The 22,727-nt window shown below is 42.8% G+C and overlaps 1 long non-coding RNA gene across 1 annotated transcript in view; it reads left to right on the forward strand.

Annotated features, from left to right (window-relative positions):
* Positions 1-20,529, forward strand: part of LOC137519647 (uncharacterized) — a 131,925-nt gene extending 111,396 nt beyond the window's left edge. The window contains exons 3-4 of the long non-coding RNA XR_011021063.1: positions 2,910-2,975; positions 20,479-20,529. This is a non-coding gene — a long non-coding RNA (uncharacterized lncRNA). The remainder of the gene's footprint in view (positions 1-2,909; positions 2,976-20,478) is intronic.
* Positions 20,530-22,727: the final 2,198 nt, after the last annotated feature.

Here is a 22,727-nt window from a genome sequence, read left to right on the forward strand (position 1 = left end):
GTGCGCCCCTCCATCCCTGCCTCCCCAGCCGTTACACACTGATTGCTATTAGACTAAGAGGCGCCACAGGGCCCACAACCTCCCCAACACCTTAATATCTAGTTATCTGGCTTGCAGTCACTGCCATATATCCCCTTTTCTTATTTCTTTCTGCTTTAAACACAATTAGGAATGACAGCTGAATGAATTTTGCGCCCCCTCCTACACTGCGCCTGCCTCGGCCCGGCCCTGCATGCAAATGTGAGATAGGGTGAAAGGGATAACAGTTGTGCCTGGATGAGTGAATCTGTGAATGCATTTGTTTGAACATTTGCATGTGAGAGTGCGAAGGGTTAATAGATTTTTTGCTGTTTTCTAGCCACACCCCCTTCAGCACCTCCCTTTCCTTAAAGAGACACTGAAGCGAAAAAAAAATGATGATATTATGATTTGTATGTGTAGTACAGCTAAGAAAAAAAACATTAAGATCAGATACATCAGTCTAATTGTTTCCAGTGCAGGAAGAGTTGAGAAACTCCAATTGTTATCTCTATGCAAAAAAGCTATTAAGCTCTCCGACCAACTTGGTGGTGGAGAGGGCTGTTATCTGACTTTTATTATCTGAACTGTAATTGAACTGTTTACTTTTCCTCTAGCAGAGAAGAGTTTATTACTTCACAGACTGCTCTGAAAGACTCATTTTGAATGCTGAGTGTTGTGTAATCTGGACATATTATAGAGTGATGCAATGTTAGAAAAAACACTATATACCTGAAAATAAAAATATGAGAATATTTTCTTTGCTGCTAATCTTCTAGTAATTATTCATAGTACACAACCAATTCATTATATCATATATTTTTTTTCGCTTCAGTGTCTCTTTAATAACTTATTTAATGTCCTGTCTAGAAGTGGTGTGCCTGGATATATGTATTTTTTTTTTTTTTTTTTTTGTATGTTGACATTAGAGACAATAGGCTTGTTTAGATAGCTTTTACTTCTGGAATCATGCTGAGATCAAAGGGGATCTGTACGAAATGCTTTCTTCCTACACAGAGTTGGATCATAGATTTATTTTAAGTAAAGTTCCTTGTTTTAGAGTTAGATGATAAATGATAAAATAAATGTGGAAAATAGTCACTTGGTGCATATGCCTTGGATAATGGATAAAGGATTACTCACAGGGTGGAGCGAGGGCAATCACAGAGAGGTTGAAGGTCTTGTTTCAGGTCAGCTGTTATGCTGGGTACACACGATGAGATTTCCCGTTCGATTCCCGGATCGATTCGATTAAATCAAACATGTTCGATTGGATTTCGATCGTTTTTTCTGTCGATTTTGCATACCTATCATGAAAAAATCGATCGAAATCCAATCGAACATGTTTGATTTAATCGAATCGATCCGGGAATCGAACGGGAAATCTCATCGTGTGTACCCAGCATAAGAAGGCTTGGTGTGTTCAGGAATGGTATGCTTCATGGAGGATTTACTATACTGTACTATTGAAATAGCAGAGCTCCACATACACTCTCAGGCTCAACTTTTCTAAACATCAACCTGCTTGGGAAATAAGGGATAAAAAAGCTTGGGAAGGAAGAGGCCACACTGTTTTAAGAGGTTTAAAAGTTCTATAAAAATAACAATAAACATCATAGTATTCCTAGAATTTCCTGTGATGTTTGCTCTTTCCAGTGTGCTAGAAAACATTGGAAAACTGCAATACAACACACAAAACACACTTTCAAACACATTGAAAAAAAAAATCGTTTTTCTGAATGCATTTGCATATGTAATGTTAATAAGCCCTTTTGCCACAACATAAATTACTCTTTGTTAGCCCCCATGACCCCCGCAAACCTCCGCTATGGGGGCCCACTACTCTTACCTGCCACCATGCAGAGTAAGCACAGGGAGCAGTGTAATATGTATCTGATCCAGCACTGCATCTATTCTCCTCTTGGTAGTGTCCCGTTCTATGCTGCCATCCTCCATGTACACCCTGAATGCCATGTGTTAGTGAGCCAAGTATGCACCACAGAGCAAGTTACTCCTGAGAGAAAGAGGAGGCCCAACGCAGCGGGACTAGGTAAATATTACACTGCTCCTTGTGCTTATACACTACCAACCGGGGGTTGTCATATTACTGGAAGGAGCAGTACAGCTTAAAGAAAACCTGAACTGAACATTAAAAGTCAAAATAAACATACACAAGTCATACATGCCTCCTGTATAGTGTACTCATCAATCTATTTTTCCTCTCCTGCATCCTGTTTGTCCACTGTGATCAATGGAATTCTCTGTCCTCCATTTTGAAAATGGCTATTACCCCATAACAGCTTCCTGGTCAGCACACTGTTAAACTGTAACATCGTCCACTTGAGCCATAGGGAAACATGGACACATCAGTTCTCCTCTCAGCTGTAACTGACAGCAACTGATATATAACTGACAGCAACTGATATATTTCAGCTCTGACAAAATGTTGTCAGAACTGGAAGGGATCACTGTAAGAAGAAAATGGGGAGCTTCTGAGAGGAACTGATGGCAAGGTAACTATGTAATGTTCATTTGAAGTTGCCTCATGTGTTTATTTTAAATAATTTTACTCAGTACAGGTTCTCTTTAATGAATTAAGCCCATAGTCCTGTGTGGGGATAGAGATGCTCGTTCTGGGCTAGATTTTAGCTTGGATCTTTATTGTTGCAAAGTGAGAGTGCTTGTCACTTAGCTACCATGTTATATGCTGTTGGGTTAAAGTGTTCAGTAATATGTAATTGTGCATATGGGAAGTAAAATTCATTTTAATCTTATTGTCCTTTCACTTCTTTTTGTTTTTTCTTTCTCCATTGTGTCTTTATTTACTGCTCTCTCTTTCTCTTTTCCTAATGTTTATGTGTTCAACTTCACACTAACATCTTTAAATACAGGTATATGAAAATGTAATTCATTGCAAATGTGATCTGTAGTCCTTGGAAGCAGAGGAGTAACTACAGGTGAGAAGCCCCAACTACTAACTTTCCATTCCTTCAATAAAGGAGTCTACTCTCCAGATTAGGTGTTTTTGAGGCTACACTTATTGTGAGTGTGAAGAGTATGGTAGCCACACGTTATGACCCTTGTAAGATGGACCACCAGGCAGTGAGGGTCAGGCAAAGCAAAGGGTGTGCACATTCGAAAGCCCCATCAAAGTTTTGCATGATTTGTTGTCATGCACTTGCTTGGAAGCCTGGTTGGACCAGGGTTAGATGGTTACTAGAAGTCATGTAACAAAGTGGTGAATGTATTTTAGTGATGTCATTGGTGTCAAGTATAATCTGTGTACTTGCATAAGAGGCTGGATAAACTGCTTGTTTCTTGTTTGCATTTGATGCAAATCATAATAAAAATGATTGGTTACAAAAAACAATTTTAATAGACACTTAATGCAAACCTTCAAAATATAAGTTGGACACTATTATTGATTTATAAAGCGTTAAAGAGATTTAGAGACGAAAAGTATAATAGATGTACACATACCTGAGGCTTCCTCCAGCCCCAGGGGCGTCTCTAGCCATTGTGTCACTCCAGGCGAGAAAACCTGTGCAACCCCCCCCCCCCCCCCCCCGTGTGGTGCCCCCCTGATGAAAATAATCGTAACGCAGCAATGTTTCTTCATCAGATAAAAGTAATGCGGCAATCTTTCACCTGACTATAATCATAACGCAGCAATGATTCACTTAAAATAATCGTAATGCGGCAATCTTTCACCAGAAAATAATCATAACGCAGCAATGATTCGCCATAAAATAATTATAACGCAGCAATGATTCACCATAAAATAATCGTAATGTGGCCAGCTTTCACCAGGAAATAATCGTAATGTGGCCAGCGTTCACCAGGAAATAATCGTAATGTGACCAGCGTTCACCAGAAAATAAATCATAATGTGGCCAGCATTTTCCAGGAAATAATCATAATGTGGCCAGCGTTCACCAGGAAATAATCATAATGCGGCAGCGTTTTACCAGAAAATAATCGTAATGCGGTAGCGTTCACCAGGAAATAATCATAATGCGGCAGCGTTCACCAGGAAATCATAATGTGGCCAGCGTTCCCCAGGAAATAATCGTAATGTGGCCAGTGTTCCCCAGGAAATAATCGTAATGTGGCCAGCATTCACCAGGAAACAATAATAATGCGGCAGCGTTCACCAGGAAATAATCATAATGCGGCAGCGTTCACCAGGAAATAATCATAATGCGGCAGCGTTCACCAGGAAATAATAATAATGCGGCAGCGTTCACCAGAAAATAATCGTAATGTGGCCAGCGTTCACCAGGAAATAATCATAATGCAGCAGCGTTCACCAGGAAATCATAATGTGGCCAGCGTTCCCCAGGAAATAATCGTAATGTGGCCAGCGTTCCCCAGGAAATAATCGTAATGTGGCCAGTGTTCCCCAGGAAATAATCGTAATGTGGCCAGCGTTCACCAGGAAATAATCATAATGCGGCAGCGTTCACCAGGAAATAATCATAATGCGGCAGCGTTCACCAGGAAATAATCATAATGCGGTAGCGTTCACCAGGAAATAATCATAATGCGGCAGCGTTCATCAGAAAATAATCGTAATGTGGCCAGCGTTCCCCAGGAAATAATTGTAATGTGGCCAGCGTTCCCCAGGAAATAATCGTATTGTGGCCAACGTTCCCCAGGAAATAATAGTAATGTTGCCAACGTTCCCCAGGAAATAATCTTTATGTTGCAGCGTTTACTAGAAAATTATCCTAATGCGGGCAGTGTTTCACTAAATGTATAATTACCTGTAAAAAGAAAAGTATTTACTCACCTGCAGAAGACTCCTCTCCCTGGGCGCAGATCCCCCGACCGACGATCTATCTGCAGCGGCGGCGAGCACGTGTGACAGGCGGGGGGCGGAGTTAGGGGCGGTGCCGACGTGTCAACAAACTAGCGTGCGGCGATCGCATGCTCTGCACAGAGAGGGAGGGCGGGCGGGGAGAGGGGGCGGACCAGTAGGCGGCGGCACTGCACATATAAACTAACGTGCGTGCTGCTCACTCTGAGGAGGAGAAGAAGGGGGCGGACCAGTAGGTGGCGCCGGGCACAGGCTGAGCTGCCTGTCACAGCCGGCGCCGACCTGGCTGAAAGGAAAAATAAATAAATAAACACGCACAGAGCGGCGAGAGAGCGCCCACTTCCACCAACGGCGCCATAGGCAAAAATTTATAGTTGCCTAGTGACACAGACGCCCCTGTCCAGCCCCATCAGCATGGATTGCTCCCACGCCGCCGTCCTCCGCCTTTATCGCAGGTACCGGGTCCTGTCACTTCAGCCAATCGGGGCCAGTCAATGCAAGCACAGTGCGCTCCCTCCGTGGCATGCGGCAGCATGGCGGCAGGCGCCGGCGAGACAGAGGGAGTCTCTGCGCATGCGTACAACTGGTCGAGTCCGGTGGAATTGACGATAGAGGCATCGGAGAACGGCGGCGTGGGAGCGATCTATGCTGATGGGGCTGGAGAAAGACTCAGGTATGTATACATGTATTATACTTTTTCGTCTCTGAATCCCTTTAACCTTGTCAATGGCGCTGTACAGAGTAAGAAATAAATATAGCATACATAATATTACAGCCAATGGTATACACAAAATACAGACATTGTTACTTAATACAAAATTGGTAGTAGATACAGTGACAAATGTAAAACGATTAACAAAATGTATAGAAAATTCCAAGACAAAAAGGTGAGAGATCCCTGCACTTACAAGCTATACAATATGTAATATACATTATGTGTACCTTGAAGCGATGTGTTTTACGTTATATTTAGGTTGGCCACCCTTCGTGTGATTTGCCTTCTTAAAACAGATTGTGCTTGCGATAATTCAGCTTTAAGTGAACATCTGGGGTAACCCACAATGCACCGCTACTGGATATGCAAATTATTTCCAAGTGGTTTTGGGTCATCCCAAGTTGCTTGGTTACTATGTTCAACTTGCCCACCAACACCCTTAAAGGAGTCATCAGGCAGAAAATGCTGCCCTCTGATAAACTTATTAGCGTTTTCAATCTTTTTTTTTCATAATTGGGAAAAACATTGTACACAGGTGTGTCATACATTGGTCAGGTTTTTAAAATGTTACAATCAGACAAATTAGCTGTAGTTCTGAAAATTAAAAAAAATATAAAAAATTGAACGATGTGTGGCCACCTTAAGATGAGGTAGGATTGTGAGGTCCCATTTGTGATATGAATATGTACTTTTTAAAGCACTGAGGAAACTGTCATTGCTATATAAATACATATCAATAATACACTTAAAGAGACACTGAAGCGAAAAAAAATTATGATATTATGATTTGTATGTGTAGTACAGCTAAGAAATAAAACATTAAGATCAGATACATCAGTCTAATTGTTTCCAGTACAGGAAGAGTTGAGAAACTCCAGTTGTTATCTCTATGCAAACAAGCCATTAAGCTCTCTGACTTATGCTGGGAATACACGGTTCGTTTTTGCCTTCGTTTAAACCTTCGTTTCGATTGTGCCTTTTGTCCTTTTCGATCCCGAAATAATCGGTCATACGGTTAATATCACCACCCACGGTTTCGTTTTTTTTTTCGATTCTGATGGTTTCGTTTTTCCAATGATCGAAGGCTGCAAAGAAACGAAACGAAAATCCCTTTTTACAGGGACGGACTAGCATAAACGAATATATAATCGATCTGAACAGCCATCAAGCCTACCAATGGCTCGATTAGATGGATAAAGAGAGATAATATCAAACATGTTCGATCACTAGTCGTTCGTTTTTGGGGTCTATTAATCGAAACTATAATGAGATTATGACTATTTTCACATACGTTTTCAACACTCGATTCGTTTACCGAACGAATCGAAGGTTTAAACGAAGGCAAAAACGAACCGTGTATTCCCAGCATAAGTTAGTCGTGGAGAGGGCTGTTATCTGACTTTTATTATCTCAACTGTAAGTGAACTGTTTACTTTTTCTCTGCTAGAGGAGAGGTCATTACTTCACAGACTGCTCTGAAAGAATAATTTTGAATGCTGAGTGTTGTGTAATCTCCACATATTATAGAATAATGCAATGTTAGAAAATCACTATATACCTGAAAATAAAAGTATGAGAATATTTTCTTTGCTGCTAATCTTCTAGTAATTATTCATAGTACACAACCAATTCATTATATCATATATTTTTTTTCGCTTCAGTGTCTCTTTAAATACAGCTAGTAAAATTGGTTTTAGTATCTTAGAAAAACTCTAGGTGGTGCTGTTACACAAGATTATTAGCTTGGCACCTACAGCACCATTGAGAACCGTTTTCATGAAAGAGAAAGATGTGTCTTCACTGTTGGTAAAGTTGCTGTGCATAGGGAGCACATGCCAATATTACTGTACACTAACATTGAATAGGTAACGTGTGTTGTGCAATTAGCGTGAGTATCGCTAACATATGGTATGCAACTAGCATACTGCGCGTTATACTGATGATGCTCATGTTACCTAGATAAAGTGGGTCGTGCAAACGTGCCTAACTACCTACTCAGTATACATAAAAAACACATACAAATAAGAAGTACATTTCTTCCAGAGTAAAATGAGCCATAAATTACTTTTCTCCTATGTTGCTATCAGTTACAGTAGGTATTAGAAATTTGACATTACCGACAGATTTTGGGCTAGTCCATAGGGGACTCTCAGCAAGGCCTTTATCTATATATATAAAATCGGATATGTGTGTGTGTGTGTGTGTGTCGCGATCACGCGAAAACGTCTTGACCGATTTGGGATGATATGTTCTGGGGGTCTCGCTTCCCCCCTGCACAGCTGGGCGGAGCTACAAACAGCAAATCAGATTTCACCCATTCATGTCAATGGAAATAATGAAAAAGGCTGCCATTCTCACAGTAATCAAGCCAGTGTCCCCACACTTGGCACAGTTGGTCACTTGGTGACCACGGTTACAAATCCAGGAAAAGTGGGCGGAGCATGAAACAGCCAATCAAATTTCAGCCATTCATTTTAACGGGGAAAATGTAAACTGCAGCCATTCTTACACTGTTAATGGTAGGGTTTTCAAACTTGGCACACTTGGTCACTGGGTGACTGGGATTAAGTTAATGTAGTCACCTGACTGAGGCTTGCATGCACCAGGGAATGAATGTAAGAAGATGTCTGATTTGTAGGATTACACCCCCCTCTCCCACCACCCCAGTGGATTTCTTTACCAAGATGACATCTTTACTTTGCTGAGTAGATTTTTAGGCCGGGGGTTCACTTTAAGCTTGATTAGCTACAGAAACAGGTCTTCGAACATAGGCCATTTTCTCCTGAAACTTAATTGCATCAACTTCAGAAACAAAAAAGGCTGCTAGTTGATCTCTCACATGTATAGATGAATAATTACCACGTAGTCCTGTACCTGAAATCCTGTCCAAACTGTGGTCAACTTTCTCCACCACAATACCACCCTCTTTGTCCCTCACAAAATTGTGCAATACGCAGGCAGCTTTCACCACAATAACACCATTATCCGGATGCAGTGAAGTAACGAGTGAAAGATTCTAAATTTGTTGGACATTATGCCAAAAGTGCATTCTATTACTCTTCTAGCCTTACTTAATCGATAGTTGAAAATTCTTTTCACATCATTTAAGTTTTTAGATGAATAGGGATGCATCAAATGATCAGATAATCCAAAACCTTTGTCAGCAATAAAAGTGAAGGGTTGTGCAGGTCCATCAGTTCCAGGCCATGGTGGCGGGTGAGGAAGATCCAATTTCCCATCCCGTAGTTTGATGCCTAACTTACATTGTTTAAATATACTAGCATCACAACAACTACCATATGAGCCTACGTCAATGTATGTGAACCTGTAATCTGCATCTGCAACTGCCATTAAAATAATATAATTTTTTTTTTGTCATTGTGGAACTTACTTCCACTGCAAGGAAGCATTACAATGCGAATATGCTTCCCATCGATTGCACCCAGGCAGTTTGGGAAATCATGTTTGAGCCAGTACATCTGAGCTATTTCCTCCCTACGATCCTTATTAGGAAATTCCATGTGAATGGGCTGCAGTTTACGCCTTTGCAAGTATCCAGAATAATTTTTTGAATGGTGGATATGCCCATGCGAAACTCATAATGGAGTGCTGCCCAAAAATCTGTTTGGGACAAACAAGAAATTCAAATTAAAAATGTACATGGATTTACAATTAAAACAACACTATGGGGCCTACATGACCCTTTTCCACTCACAAGTGTTATCACAAACCTGTTGAATTTAGTTTTATTTAGATAGCATTGTAACTGTCAAGAACGCAGAGCAATCATGTCAAACCAATGTTGTATTTTAAAACGAAAGTGGATAGTTTGAGGATATTGGCATGCCTACATTCTCTTAAAGGGACCCTGCACCGAAAAAAAACTGTATTTACAAGACCACTGTAGTGAGAGGGGAAATGGAAGTTCCCATATTTAATTGCCTTTAAAAAACAATTGCCTGGCTATGCTGCTGCGCATCTGCCACTAATGCTTTTATACATAGCCCCTGAGCAAGCATGCAGCAGATCTGGTGTTACTGAGATTATTGTCAGATCTGACAAGATTAGCTGCATGCTTGTTTCTGGTGTGTGATTCATACACTACTGCAGGGCTGACAAGCACTGGTATTGTATAAAAGTAAATAACTATGGCAGCCTCCATATTGTTATCACTTCAAAAAAAAAAAATAGTTGCAAATGAATATTACATATTAACCTCACTGTCAGTTCATCTCAGAAGCTCACTATTTATTTTTTTCAATGATCCTTTCTGTTCTGATAACATTTTGTCAGAACTGAAATATGCCAGTTGCTTTCAGTCATATATCAGCAGCTGTCAATTACAACTGAAGGTGCAAGGTAATGCCCATGTTTCCCTAAGGTTCAAATGGGTCACATTGCATTTTAACTGTGTGGTACAGAGGAAGATATGGGGTAATGGCCATTTTCAAAATGGGAGATGAAAAATTCAATTGATCGCAGTGGACAAAAAGGATGCAGGCAAGGAGAAAAAGATTAATGAGCAGACTACATGGGAGGTAAGTATGACCTGTGCAGGCCCGTTTTTAGGGCCGTGCCGCCGCCCTGGGCGCTGTTGTGAGGGGGGCGCTGTGAAGGAGGGGGGAGACGGAGCCGCGGGGAGGGCAGCCCGACCTCTCCCTCCCTCTCCCCGGGCCGCCCTCCGTGTTCCCCCCTCAGACGCAGAGTAATTACGCAGGAGGAAGCGCTGTGCATAACTACTCACCTTCCTGCGTTCCACTCGCAGCTGATCTCCTCTCGTCAGACACTGCTACACACGCTGCTTCCGGCTAAACAGGAAGCAGCGTGTGTAGCAGCGTCTATGACGAGAGGAGATCAGTGGCGAGTGGAACGCAGGAAGGTGAGTAGTTATGCACAGCGCTTCCTCCTGCGTAATTACTCTGCGTCTTAGGGGGAAGCACGGAGGGCGGCCCGGGGAGAGGGAGGGAGAGGTCGGGCTGTCCTCCCCGCGGCTCCGGCTTCCCCCTACCTACCTAACCTATACTGGGGGAAACTGCCTATCTAACCTATACTGGGGGCACCCACCTTATCTAACCTATACTGGGGGGGCACCTACCTAATCTAACCTATACTGGGGGGCACCTACCTATCTAACCTATACTGGGGGGCACCTACCTATCTAACCTATACTGGGGGGAACCTACCTATCTAACCTATACTGGGGGGCACCTACCTATCTAACTTATACTGGGGGGGCAGCTACCTAATCTAACCTATACTGGGGGGCACCTACCTATCTAACTTATACTGGGGGGCAGCTACCTAATCTAACCTATACTGGGGGGCACCTACCTATCTAACCTATACTGGGGGGCACCTACCTATCTAACTTATACTGGGGGGCAGCTACCTAATCTAACCTATACTGGGGGGCAGCTACCTAATCTAACCTATACTGGGGGGCACCTACCTAATCTAACCTATACTGGGGGCACCTACCGATCTAACCTATACTGAGGGGCACCTACCTATTTAACTTATACTGGGGGGAAGCTACTTAATCTAACCTATACTGGGGGGCACCTACCTATCTAACCTATACTGGGGGGCACCTACCTATCTAACTTATACTGGGGGGCAGCTACCTTATCTAACCTATACTGGGGGCACCTACCTAATCTAACCTATACTGGGGGCACCTACCGATCTAACCTATACTGGGGGGCACCTACCGATCTAACCTATACTGGGGGGGCATCTACCTAATCTAACCTATACTGGGGGGCAGCTACCTATCTAACCTATACTGGGGGGCAGCTACCTATCTAACCTATACTGGAGGGCAGCTACCTATCTAACCTATACGGGGGGAACCTACCTAATCTAACCTATACTGGGGGGCACCTACCTATCTAACCTATACTGGGGGCACCTACCTATCTAACCTATACTGGGGGCACCTACCTATCTAACCTTTACTGGGGGCACTTACTTATCTAACCTGTATTTGGGGCACCTACCTACCTAGCTAGCCTATACAGGTGGCAACTATACTGGCTACCTATATTGCAGGCACCTACCTAACTATCCTATACTGGGGCATCTACCTATCTAACCTATGCTGGGGGCAACTATTCTGGCTACCTATATTAGAGGCACCCACCTAGCTAACCTGTATTGGGGCACCTACCTATCTAACTTATACCGGGGGCGCCTGCCTATCTAAACTATACTGGGGCAACTATACTGGCTACCTATACTGGAGGCTAACCTATACCGGGGGCAACTGGCTCACCTATGCCTGGCTACCTATACTGGGGGCATATAGCTGGCTACCTATACTGGATTACCTATTCTTGGCTACCTATACTGGGGGGACCTATACTGAGTGCAACTAGACCTGGCTAACCTATACTGCGGGCACCCATACCTTGCTCGGGGGGGGGGGGGCACAATTTTTACACCCTCGCCCTGGGTGCATTTTAGCCTAGAAACTGCACTGGACCTGTGTATGTTTATTTTAAATTTCTCTTTTCAATTCAGATTATATTTAAAAGTACAGGTAAATATGGGTAATTAACCTAAATTTAAAAGAAATTTGACTACAAACACAAATCCAGGAAAGAAACATAAGATAACCTGGTAACATAGCTGAAGGCTGCAATAAATTCAAATACATATACCCTTCACAGATTTCATAACAATCACAATTTTATTATCCAGGAAAAGTTATCACAGACAACATAACTATATCACACCTCAAAGTAATTAGCAATCTTTCTGCGGGGGTAATAACTTTTCTAAAACTTGTATTCTGCACTTGCAGATCAGATCCCACCAGCAAAAGTAAATCATCAAAACTGAAAAAATAAAAATATTAAAAAAACCTCCACAAGTTTGTAACAGAATTACCGGTATGTAATACTATACATACATACATTTGCTATATGATCAGTTTATCTTACATTTGAATCGCCATCCGAGTGTAGTTGAAAAACTTCTCTAGGTGTGCTCTTAGGTCCTCATACAGAGTAGAGAATTGCCCCTTTGCCTCACGTTCCTGCAGCAATGGATGGACCCAGTAACAACACTTTACTTTCCTACGCATTCTCGTTATAAAAATGATCAAAATCAATGCTAGCCTGATTTCAGCATACATTATAATGGTATAACTTCATGCTTCTTTCTCTGTCTCCTCACTAGCAACCCACAGCATACAACAGGCTGCTTGTAACCTTTTATATTACATGCCTACATTCCAATGGCCAATCAAATTGAATTTAACAACTGAAAATACATTGTAAACATTTTTAATAACACCCAGATATTAAATTCAAACTCGTGATTGGTTAATTTTTAAAAATAATCATTGAAGTAAATAATAGTACACCTCTGCTCATCACTGATTGGCTACTACTTCAAATGCTAGATTTTTCAAATTTCTCAACGTAACAAAACGCATACAAACCGCATACCAACGCATGTAGACTCAACGCAGGAAATTTCAAAAACGGATGGTGTGTTGTACACGATTTGTAGTGTGAATGAGCCCTTAAGGTTCCTTTTAATTCAGGTACATAGGCTATTTATTACTCATTAGAAAAGTGGTGAAAAAAAGACCAATGCCAACTTGTCTGTACTATCCACAACACCATAATCGTGCATGTTGCCCAACTTACAAAACATCAAAAAGACTATGCTGTATTTTGTTTTTCTCTTTACTCTCCTCTTTAAAGCAAAATGTGGCCTTTTGTTACTTAAAGAGGAACTCCAGTGAACATTTTAGTGTTGTGAGGTGATGTAGCTGCTGCATGGTTTTTGGCAGTTGGAAACAGTTGTAAACAGCTATTTTCCACAATGCAACAAGGTTCACAGACAGGAAACTGCCAAAAAAAGTACGTACTTTTCTTGTGGGAGGGGTTTCTTGTGGGAGGGGTTTCACCACAATATCAGTCATACAGCGCCCCCTGATGGTCTGTTTGTGAAAAGGAATAGATTTCTCATGTAAAAGGGGGTATCGGCTACTGATTGGGATAACGTTAAATTTTTGGTCGGAGTTTCTCTTTAACCTTTGTCAAGTATACAATGTATGCATATATTTCGTTGTGCCATAATAAAAAGATTTAAAAACAAACAAAAAGACTATGCTAACTGCTTTCCAGACAAGCCTGAGCAGAACTGGAGCTTGTAGTTCCCCAGCAGCTTGAGAGCTCCAGAGAGCATATCAAACTGAGTATATTTGCTGGATTCATTGCTACCCTCATTCCTCTTAACAATGTACAGTATCTAACTGTTCTTTTGCTATCCACCTGCCCCACTCTGCCCAAGCCTCAGTGTCAAGAGACAATCCAGCCCTGCCCTGCTGATATAACTTCCCCATTACTGCATCTTGTTCTGCACAGTAATTAATCAGACAAAAATGACCTTCTGTTAGTCAGAGGCAGAGCCAGGACTTTGGTGATCACTTGCAACAGGGGAACTTCTGCCTCATGCAAGGAGCATAGTAAACCCGCGGTCAAAGCCTGTCAGGTCAGTGTGTGTAAATGTAGGGGGCGGAGTCGCGGTATAGGGGCAGAGCCATGTTAAGGGGGTGGAGCCACACCCGCACTGTACATGGGGAGGGGGCATCACACAGGAAACAATGGGAAACGCAGAGGGAAACGTACGCTAAAACGCAATAGTACGCATTTTTGATACGCGTCTATAGACTTTCATTGTGTCCGTTTCTGTGCATGACGAACAGAACTGCATGCGGATGAAAAACGTATGCGTCGCATACGCATACATGTGAACGAGGCCATTAGAAAACATTAGTAGCCGTTTCTATGCGCAATGTCTGCCCGTACGTGTTCTGGAAAAACGGCTAGGAACGCGCATAGTCTGAACAGGGCCTTAAAATATAAATGCATATACTTAAAAACCCCAAAACAGCACGACAGGCAGCCAGCACCAGTGGGCCCCCTAGTGGCTATGGGCCCCAATGCAGCGATATGGCTGCTATGGTGATCCCTATGCCACTGACGCTACATAAACAATTGTAGTAAATTTCATCTGAAATAATTCTTTATAATCACTGTTAGGCCCCGTTCACACTGCACGCGTTTCCAGCCGCGTTTTGGAAACGCGTGCAGGTGGCCGACACGCACGACATCAGACATTGCATAGAGTGCAATGTCTGATGTTCACACTGCATGCGTTCCGGACCGGTGCGGTCCGGGAACGCATGCTGCACGCATTTTTTGTAAAAACGCATGGCTGTCCCATTCACTTTTCAGTGATGGGATCAGCCACGCAACGCATACGAACGCGGATGGCGTGCGTTCGTACGCATTGCGGTCCGCATGCATTGTGGTTTGCGTTCTGCAGTCTGAACGGGGCCTTAGCCTATCCTTCATTTTATCCTACATAGAGGTGGGGATGAGTACCTTTTCTTGAACATTTTAAGCGAGGGTATTTTGCAGGAGGAGGTATAACAGCCCTTATTTGAAAGGTACACCACCAATGCTTAAAGCAATGTAGGCTGGGTATGGGAGGGGTGGAGTCCCTCACTTATGGCCTTAGTGTGTCACAGTACTGTGCGAACCAACAGGTTGTAGACTAGTTTATCTCCTCATGAGGGATTCTCAGCATGGCCTTTATTCTTTATAAAGACACTCCCTGAAAATGATTTATACAAAGATGCTGGCCAGCCTCCCTGCTCACTGCACACTCCTTTGGTAGTTGGACGGTACAAGTGCCATTCACTAAGTGCTTTTGAAAATAAATAAAACCCTAATAGTCCCCCAAGAGGAATTGAGCTACTCCAAACCCTGTCGGTTCTTTCAGATTTCTACTATCCACTGTAAGTGACAGCAGATTAGGAGAAAAGTAATTTATGGCTCATTTTACTCTGGAAGAAATGTGCTTCTTATTTGTATGTGTTTACATGTATTTTAAATTTTACGATATGCGAGATAGTGGTCCTTTAACCACTCTGCGACTGCCCAACACAGGATGGCAGGCGCAAAGTGGCTTCCTCGTTCCTCAATCGCGCCATACGGTGCGACCCCATGAGCAGCGAGAGTGCTCTCCTATCACTAAGCACAGCGAGCAGCCTGCCAGTGGCTGATCAGCGCTGGCAGGCTGCGATCGTTATTCATACAGATAAATGTATGTATATAGCGCTGCCATCTAACGCAGCGCTGCACAGAGTATGAGCTTGTCACAACTGTCCATCTGATGGGCTCACAATATAATCCCCATCATAGATATGCTTATGTATGTAATGTGTAATGCATGGATCATGGTGTAGGGCCAATTTAGGGGGAGGGAGGGGGATACAAAAGAAAATTCCCTTTTTTTCATTAAAAAAAAACCTAAGAATCGCAGCAGCAATCAGATATCAGCAAAACAAAGCACTATTTGTGGGAAGAAAAGAGGGTAAAATTCATTTGGGTGCCAAGTTCTATGACGGAGCAATAAACTATTGAAGTTGTGCAGTGCTAAAACATGGCCTGGTCTCTAGGGGGTATAAACCTCTGGTCCTCAAGAGGTTAAGTCATCTGGCATACATGAGTGCTTTTGATAGCACAGATAGTTTCCTGTTGATTTTACATGTTATGCTATGATTGTTTTTATATTTTATGCATGTTACGGTCATAATTTGGAATAAAGCAGCTTGATTTTCTTAAGATGGTATTGCTTTGTGGTTCTATGCAATCTGTGACTCCATATGCTTTAGATCCACCTAACTGAGGTGGTGAATATCTGGCGAGCTTATACAGTATTGGGGTGTGCAGTGTTCGGTGCTAGTGGTTTTAAGGACACGAGTGGATCACTATCTACCGGGTGGTGTGCCAAATTTTTATTGCTGTAATCCACTGTGTTTAGCACTTTTCTTGCAGGACTTTAATTGGATAAAGTGGAGAGCGCTGTCAAGCTACAGTCATGGCCAAAATTGGGGGCACTGCAGAATTTTTTCCAGAAAATCAAGTATTTCTCACAGAAAAGTACTGCAATAACACATGTTTTGCTATACACATGTTTATTCCCTTTGTGTGTATTGGAGCTAAAAAAAAAAAAAAAAAAAAAAAAAAGGGAGGAAAAAAGCAAATTGGACATAATGTTACACAAAACCCCACAAGAGGCCTGGACAAAATTATTGGTACCCTTAACTATAACCATCAATACGTTTCTTACACCTCTCACCTGACATTTTGGAACACTCTTCCTTTGCTAACTACTCCAGGTCACTCTTATTGGAAGGGTGCCTTTTCCCAACAGCAATTTTAAGATCTCTCCACGGGTGTTCAACGATCTGGACACTTTGCTGGCCACTTCAGAACTCTCTATCACTTTGATGCCATCCATTTCTGAATGCTTTTTGACGTATGTTTAGAGTCATTGTCCTGCTGGAAGACCCAAGATCTCGGACACAAACCCAGCTTTATGACACTGGACTCTACAGTGCAACCCAAAATCCTTTGGTAATTGCCAGATTTCATGATGCATTGCACACATTCAAAGCACCCAGTGGCAGAGGCAGCAAAACAACCCAAAACATCATTGAACCTCTACCATATATCACTGTAGGTACTGTGTTCTTTTGTAGGCCTCAGGATCTTGGCTTACTCAAGCACATTTTGACAAACTGTAGTTTTGCTTTTTTATTTCTCTGTGTAGGGGCGCAACTAGAAATCACTGGGCCCCCCTGCGAAAATTAAGATGCCCCCCCCATAGGTACCAAATAATCGTAATGGGTCAGCGTTTCACTATAAAATAATTGTAATGGGGCAGCGTTTCACCATAAAATAATCATAATGCACCAGAAGTTAATCGTAAAGTGGGCAGCATTTGACCAGAAATTAATCGTAAAGTGGGCAGCATTTTACCATAAAATAATCGTAACATGGGCAGAATTTCACCATAAAATTATCGTAACATGGGCAACATTTCACCATAAAATAATCGTAAAGTGGGCAGCAGTCTCCCATGCTGACAGGCAGAGAGCAGGGCTATGGCAAGATGGCGCCCGAAGCCCTGTACTTGAGACACAAATAGTCTCCAGGGCAGGGCTTCGGTGGCCATCTTCCCGTAGCCCTGCTCTGCCTCCCGGGAGACTGTGGGCTGCGGGGAATGACCTGGTGCAGCGTCTATTAGATGCTGCGGCCAGTTCAACACCTGGCTGGGGGGTCCCAGAATCGGGTGAGCGGCAGCGCTCCCCCTGCACACGGCTGGCGGGCCCTAGAGGCTGATGGGGTCGCAATCCCGGTAGTTACGCCGGTGTCTCTGTGTCAGCAGTGGGGTCCTCCTGGGTTTCCTGCCATAGCATTTCATTAACATGTCGAAGGCTAGTTTGCGTTGACACTGATGCTCCCTGAGCTTGCAGGACAGCTTGTTTGGGGCTGCTTATCCACCATCAATACTGTTCTGTTTTGCAACCTTTCATCAATTTTTCTCTTCTGTACTTGCAAATTTCGGTACTTTTCCGTTAGCCGGGCGCAACCGATAGGTGGCGCTAAGTACATAAATAGTCATGTCAGAAAACTGTAACGTGTAACAAAATTTAATGGTATGTAGTAGGCACGTAACAAGTGTAATTGAATAGTCACCGTTAGCCGCCTGCAACTTCCATAGGGCAAAGAAATGTGCTCCGTGAGCCCGTTACCCGCCGTACCTCTGAAAATCCCGGCAAAACAGTTCAAAACATAAATGTTGTCGGCTTTCTCGCTTTGAAAACACCACACGCTTTCCTGTAAATCACTCACCACACGCTTTCCTGTAAATAACTGCTGTTCTGTGTTGAAATGTTGAAAATATGGGATTTCTCACGGAGTGAAGAAGGAGTGTCTTTTTTACAAGACAAAGGTGTATTGCCAATGAATGCCACATGCCACAGGAATCATGTCATGAAACTGTCATTTTGTGACGGAGTACGTTGGCGGTGCAATCTTTCAACATGCCGCACGAAGAAAAGCATTAGCATTGGTACATGGTTTGAATCGTCACGACTGAGTTTTCTAACTTGTGTATGATTCATTTACAGGTGGAGAGAAGAAATCACATCAGTGAAATGGTGTAAAAAGCAACTGGATATGAATCACAATACAGTTGTAGATTGGAACGACTACTTAAGAAAAGTTTGTGCAGAAGTATTAGCAAGTCGTGATGCCAAAAAAATCGGTGGTCCTGACAAAATAGTAGAGATAGACGAGAGCTTATTCACTAGACGAAAGAACAATGCTGGACGAATTCTTCCACAACAGTGGATATTTGGTGGCCTTTGCCGTGAAACGGATGAATGCTTTCCAGTAAAAGTTCCAAACCATTCATTGCCAGTACTGTTAGAAGCCATAACCAATCACATCGAACAAGGGTCTACCATCTGTTCCGATTCCTGAAAGGGCTACTGCTCAAGTACACTGGAAGAAGGTGGCCTGCACCACTTTCAAGTAAATCACAGGTACCATTTTGTCGATCCCGAGAGTGGTGTCAACACTCAGAAAATCGAATGGCTTTGGAGCAGTGCCAAATGAAGAAATAAAAAACATCGGGGAACTTATCATTTGGAGTCGTACCTGGCGGAATTTATGTGGAGACGAGGAGTACATGATCCATTTGAAGAAATTCTGCACGACATCACCATATTTTGGAATAAGCAATAATTACCTTTTCGATGACTGTTACATTAAATTCCCTGTTACAGTTGCCAGCGGCTAACGCTGACTACTACATTACATTTGTTATTTGTTAAAGTTTAACTTTTGCTACGTGACAGTTAATGTCATTATGTTACGTGCCTATTCAATTACATTTCTTACAAGTTACAGTTTTGTGTCATGTATTTAGTGCCACCTATCGGATGCGCCCGGCTAACGGAAAATTACCCAAACTTCTTAATAATGTTGTGCACTGTGTACAAATGCAAATCTAGATCTATGGAGATGGACTTGTAACCTTGAGATTGTTGATATTTTTCCAAAATTTTCATTCTCATGTCCTCAAACTGTTCTCTTTTCCGCTTTCTGTTGTCCATGCTTAGTGTGGCACACACAGATACACAATGCAAAGACTAAGTGAACTTCTTTTTTTTTTATCTGCTTTCAGGTGTGATTTTTAAATTGCCCACACCTGTTTCTGGACCCGGGTGAGTTTTTGCTAGCCTCAGAGTCCCCCAGGAACAATCTATTAGATTGAATGGCTACATAAGGTTTAGCTAGCACTAGGCTAGCTAGTATAGGTGGCCAGCACCCCCTGATCCCCCAATCCAGCTACTTATACATTATCCAGCCTGGTTCCAGTGATTGCCGCAGCCTCCTCGCACAGCTCCGGTCTTCTCTATAGGGAGGTTCGAACATTGACGTCATGTGCAGTCACGCATAGAGAAGACCCGAGCTGTGCGGGGAGGCTGCAGTGATCGCTGAAACCAGGCTGCGAAATGTACAAGTGCGGGGGGATTGTGGGGGAGCTGGCGTCCTATACTAACTAGCCTAATGCTAGCTAAACCTTATGCAGCCATTAAATCTAATAGATTAATCCTGTGGGACTTCTGAGGCTAGCGAGCGGCATGGCCGACACAGTGTCGGGCATAACGCTCAGGAGGTTTAAGTAACATCACATGCTTGAAACAATCTAATTTATCCACAATTTTGAAAGGGTGCCAATAATTTTGTCCAGCCCATTTTTGGAGCTTTGTGTGACATGTCCAATTTGCTTTTTTTTCCTCCTTTTTTTGTTTTGTTCCAATATACACAAAGGGAATAAACATGTATATAGAAAAAAACATGTGTTACTTGCTATACTTTTTTGTGAGAAATATTTGATTTTTTTGGAAGAATTTCCAGGTCAAGTGCTATGTAATATGTTGATGCTATATAAATCCAATAAATAATAATTCAACATTCTTTGTTGCTAGTATCTGTTCAGGATCTCCTTTCTCAGCCATTTTCTTTTTGAATCTATTATGCAGTATTTGGCCAAACACCGAACAGAATATCCGTGTTGCTGCTACATAGGTCTGGATTGTTGCATCGCTTCTTACTGTGTCTCTGAAATATTATTGAGACTCACTTATTGGCTTATGTTAAATAAAGAATTGCCACTTTCCTCAGCCTTCATGTGGTTGTCATGTCCTTGACTTCTTAAGACAAATCCAGTTAGGAAAGCAAAATGTTGGAGACACCGCTGTCATGAGAAATAACAGTGTAATTATTTTAATTATGATGGAACTGACAGATATGTTTTGCAGGGCACAGAAAAATCCAGAGGACATAATGGTCTGTCACTTCCTGTACCTGTGTTGCGTGTGACATGATGGGATGTGTCATATAGTCATGTTTACTGTACACAATGACTGCTTCATTCTACTGTTCCATGATATAAAAAGCTACGTTTAGACTTAGACAGAAACATGCGAGAGATCCTATAGCTTTTAATATACAGCAACAGCAATATAGGAAAGTGATAAATAATAAAGAAAAATACACAAAAAGAACCCGCTACTGAAGTGCTTACTCAAGTGGCCTATGTACTCGGTCTTAGGGCCCGTTCAGACTGCACGCGTTTCCAGCCGCGTTTTGGAAACGCGTGCAGGAGGCCGACACGCACGACATCAGACAGTGCATAGAGTGCACTGTCTGATGTTCACACTGCATGCGTTCCGGCCCAGTGCGATCCGGGAACACATGCTGCACGCAGATTTAGCAAAAACGCACGGCTGTCCCATTCACTTTTCAGTGATGGGATCAGCCACGCAACGCATACAAACGCGAATGGCGTGCGTTCGTACGTGTTCGTTCCGCATGCGTGGCCATCCGCGTTTGTAATGTGAACCGGCCCTTAGGGAGAGCTGTGGATCAGGACAGTTTCAGGGCTAAATAGCTTTTAGGGTGAGTAGATAAAAATCTTTCTTCCCCCACAGACTCAGGAACACTGTCACAATGCAGTAGTATAGATAGGCAGATGTGACCCCCAGTATAGGTAGCCAGAGGAGCCCCCAATATTAGATAGCCAGACATAAGACCCCAGTATAGGTAACCAAATGTGACCTCCAGTAAAGATAGCAAGAGGAGACCCCAATATTACGTAGCCAAAAAAGAAAGACATGAGCTTCCTGTCAAGAGTTATAAGGCCATTTCCAGGAAATTTGAAGCCTATCATTCCACAGTGAGAATGATTATTCACAAGTGCAAAAAAGTTGTCAGCCTTCCCAGTAATGGAGATCTTAGCAAATTCACCCTAAGGTCAGACCGTACAGTGCTCAGAGAAAAGTAAAAAAAAAAATAAATAAATAAAAAGAAGAGCTTCATCACAGACTCTACACGCCTTCGCTTGTTTTGAGAGGTATTGAAAATGCAGTTAGAAAAAGACTGAACTGGTATGGCTTCTTTGTAAGGGTTGCCAGGTGAAAGTCTCTTGTCTCTTAAAAAAGAACATGGCAGTAAGGCCTGGGATCCACTGGCAGTGCTCTTCGGAAATTGAAAAAAGCTCAAGATTTCCAAAATGCAGAAGTGTCACGATTTTAAATGTGATTCTCGGAGCAATCATGATTTGACTCTGCAGCCAATGAATGTGATTGGTCCCAAAATGCTGTATCGCTGAACCCCATAGGGTTCCACTGTTGCAGCGCTTTGCCAATCATCGGCTATCGGCAAAGGGGCTGCCAGTGGGCCCCAAGCCTAAGACTTATGTTTACAAAATTGCTTTTGCAACAATGTCCTTTGGACAGGTGAGACCAAATGGGAATTGTTCAGGCATCATGCACAACACCCCTTTTAGCAAAAACTAAACACAACGCATATGAGATTGCGTTAGGCAGAGTTAGGCCCTTTTTCACACTTCTCTAACTAGCCGAGCGGCGGCGAATCGGCGGGGAGCGGTGGCGATCGAGTCGTGCACACAGCTAGCAAAGTGCTAGCTGCATGCAACAACAAAAATTACGAAAATCGGCCCAGCGGGGCCTGAGCAATCCTCCTGCGCGGTATAGCCCGAGCTCAGCTCGGGCTTACCGCCAGGAAGGTTAAAATAACGTCCTGCTGATTCTCTGCTCATAATACTCTTAGCCTTAGACCGGGGACAAGCATGCAGATCAGATATTTCTGACTGGATTACCTGCATGCTTGTTCCGAGTGTGTGATTCAGACACTACTGCAGCCAAAGAGATCAGCAGGACTGCCAAGCAACTGGTATTGTTTAAAAAAAAAATATGCCAGCAACAGT

Source organism: Hyperolius riggenbachi, chromosome 5 (assembly GCF_040937935.1).
Source record: "Hyperolius riggenbachi isolate aHypRig1 chromosome 5, aHypRig1.pri, whole genome shotgun sequence".
Lineage (NCBI taxonomy): Eukaryota > Metazoa > Chordata > Amphibia > Anura > Hyperoliidae > Hyperolius > Hyperolius riggenbachi.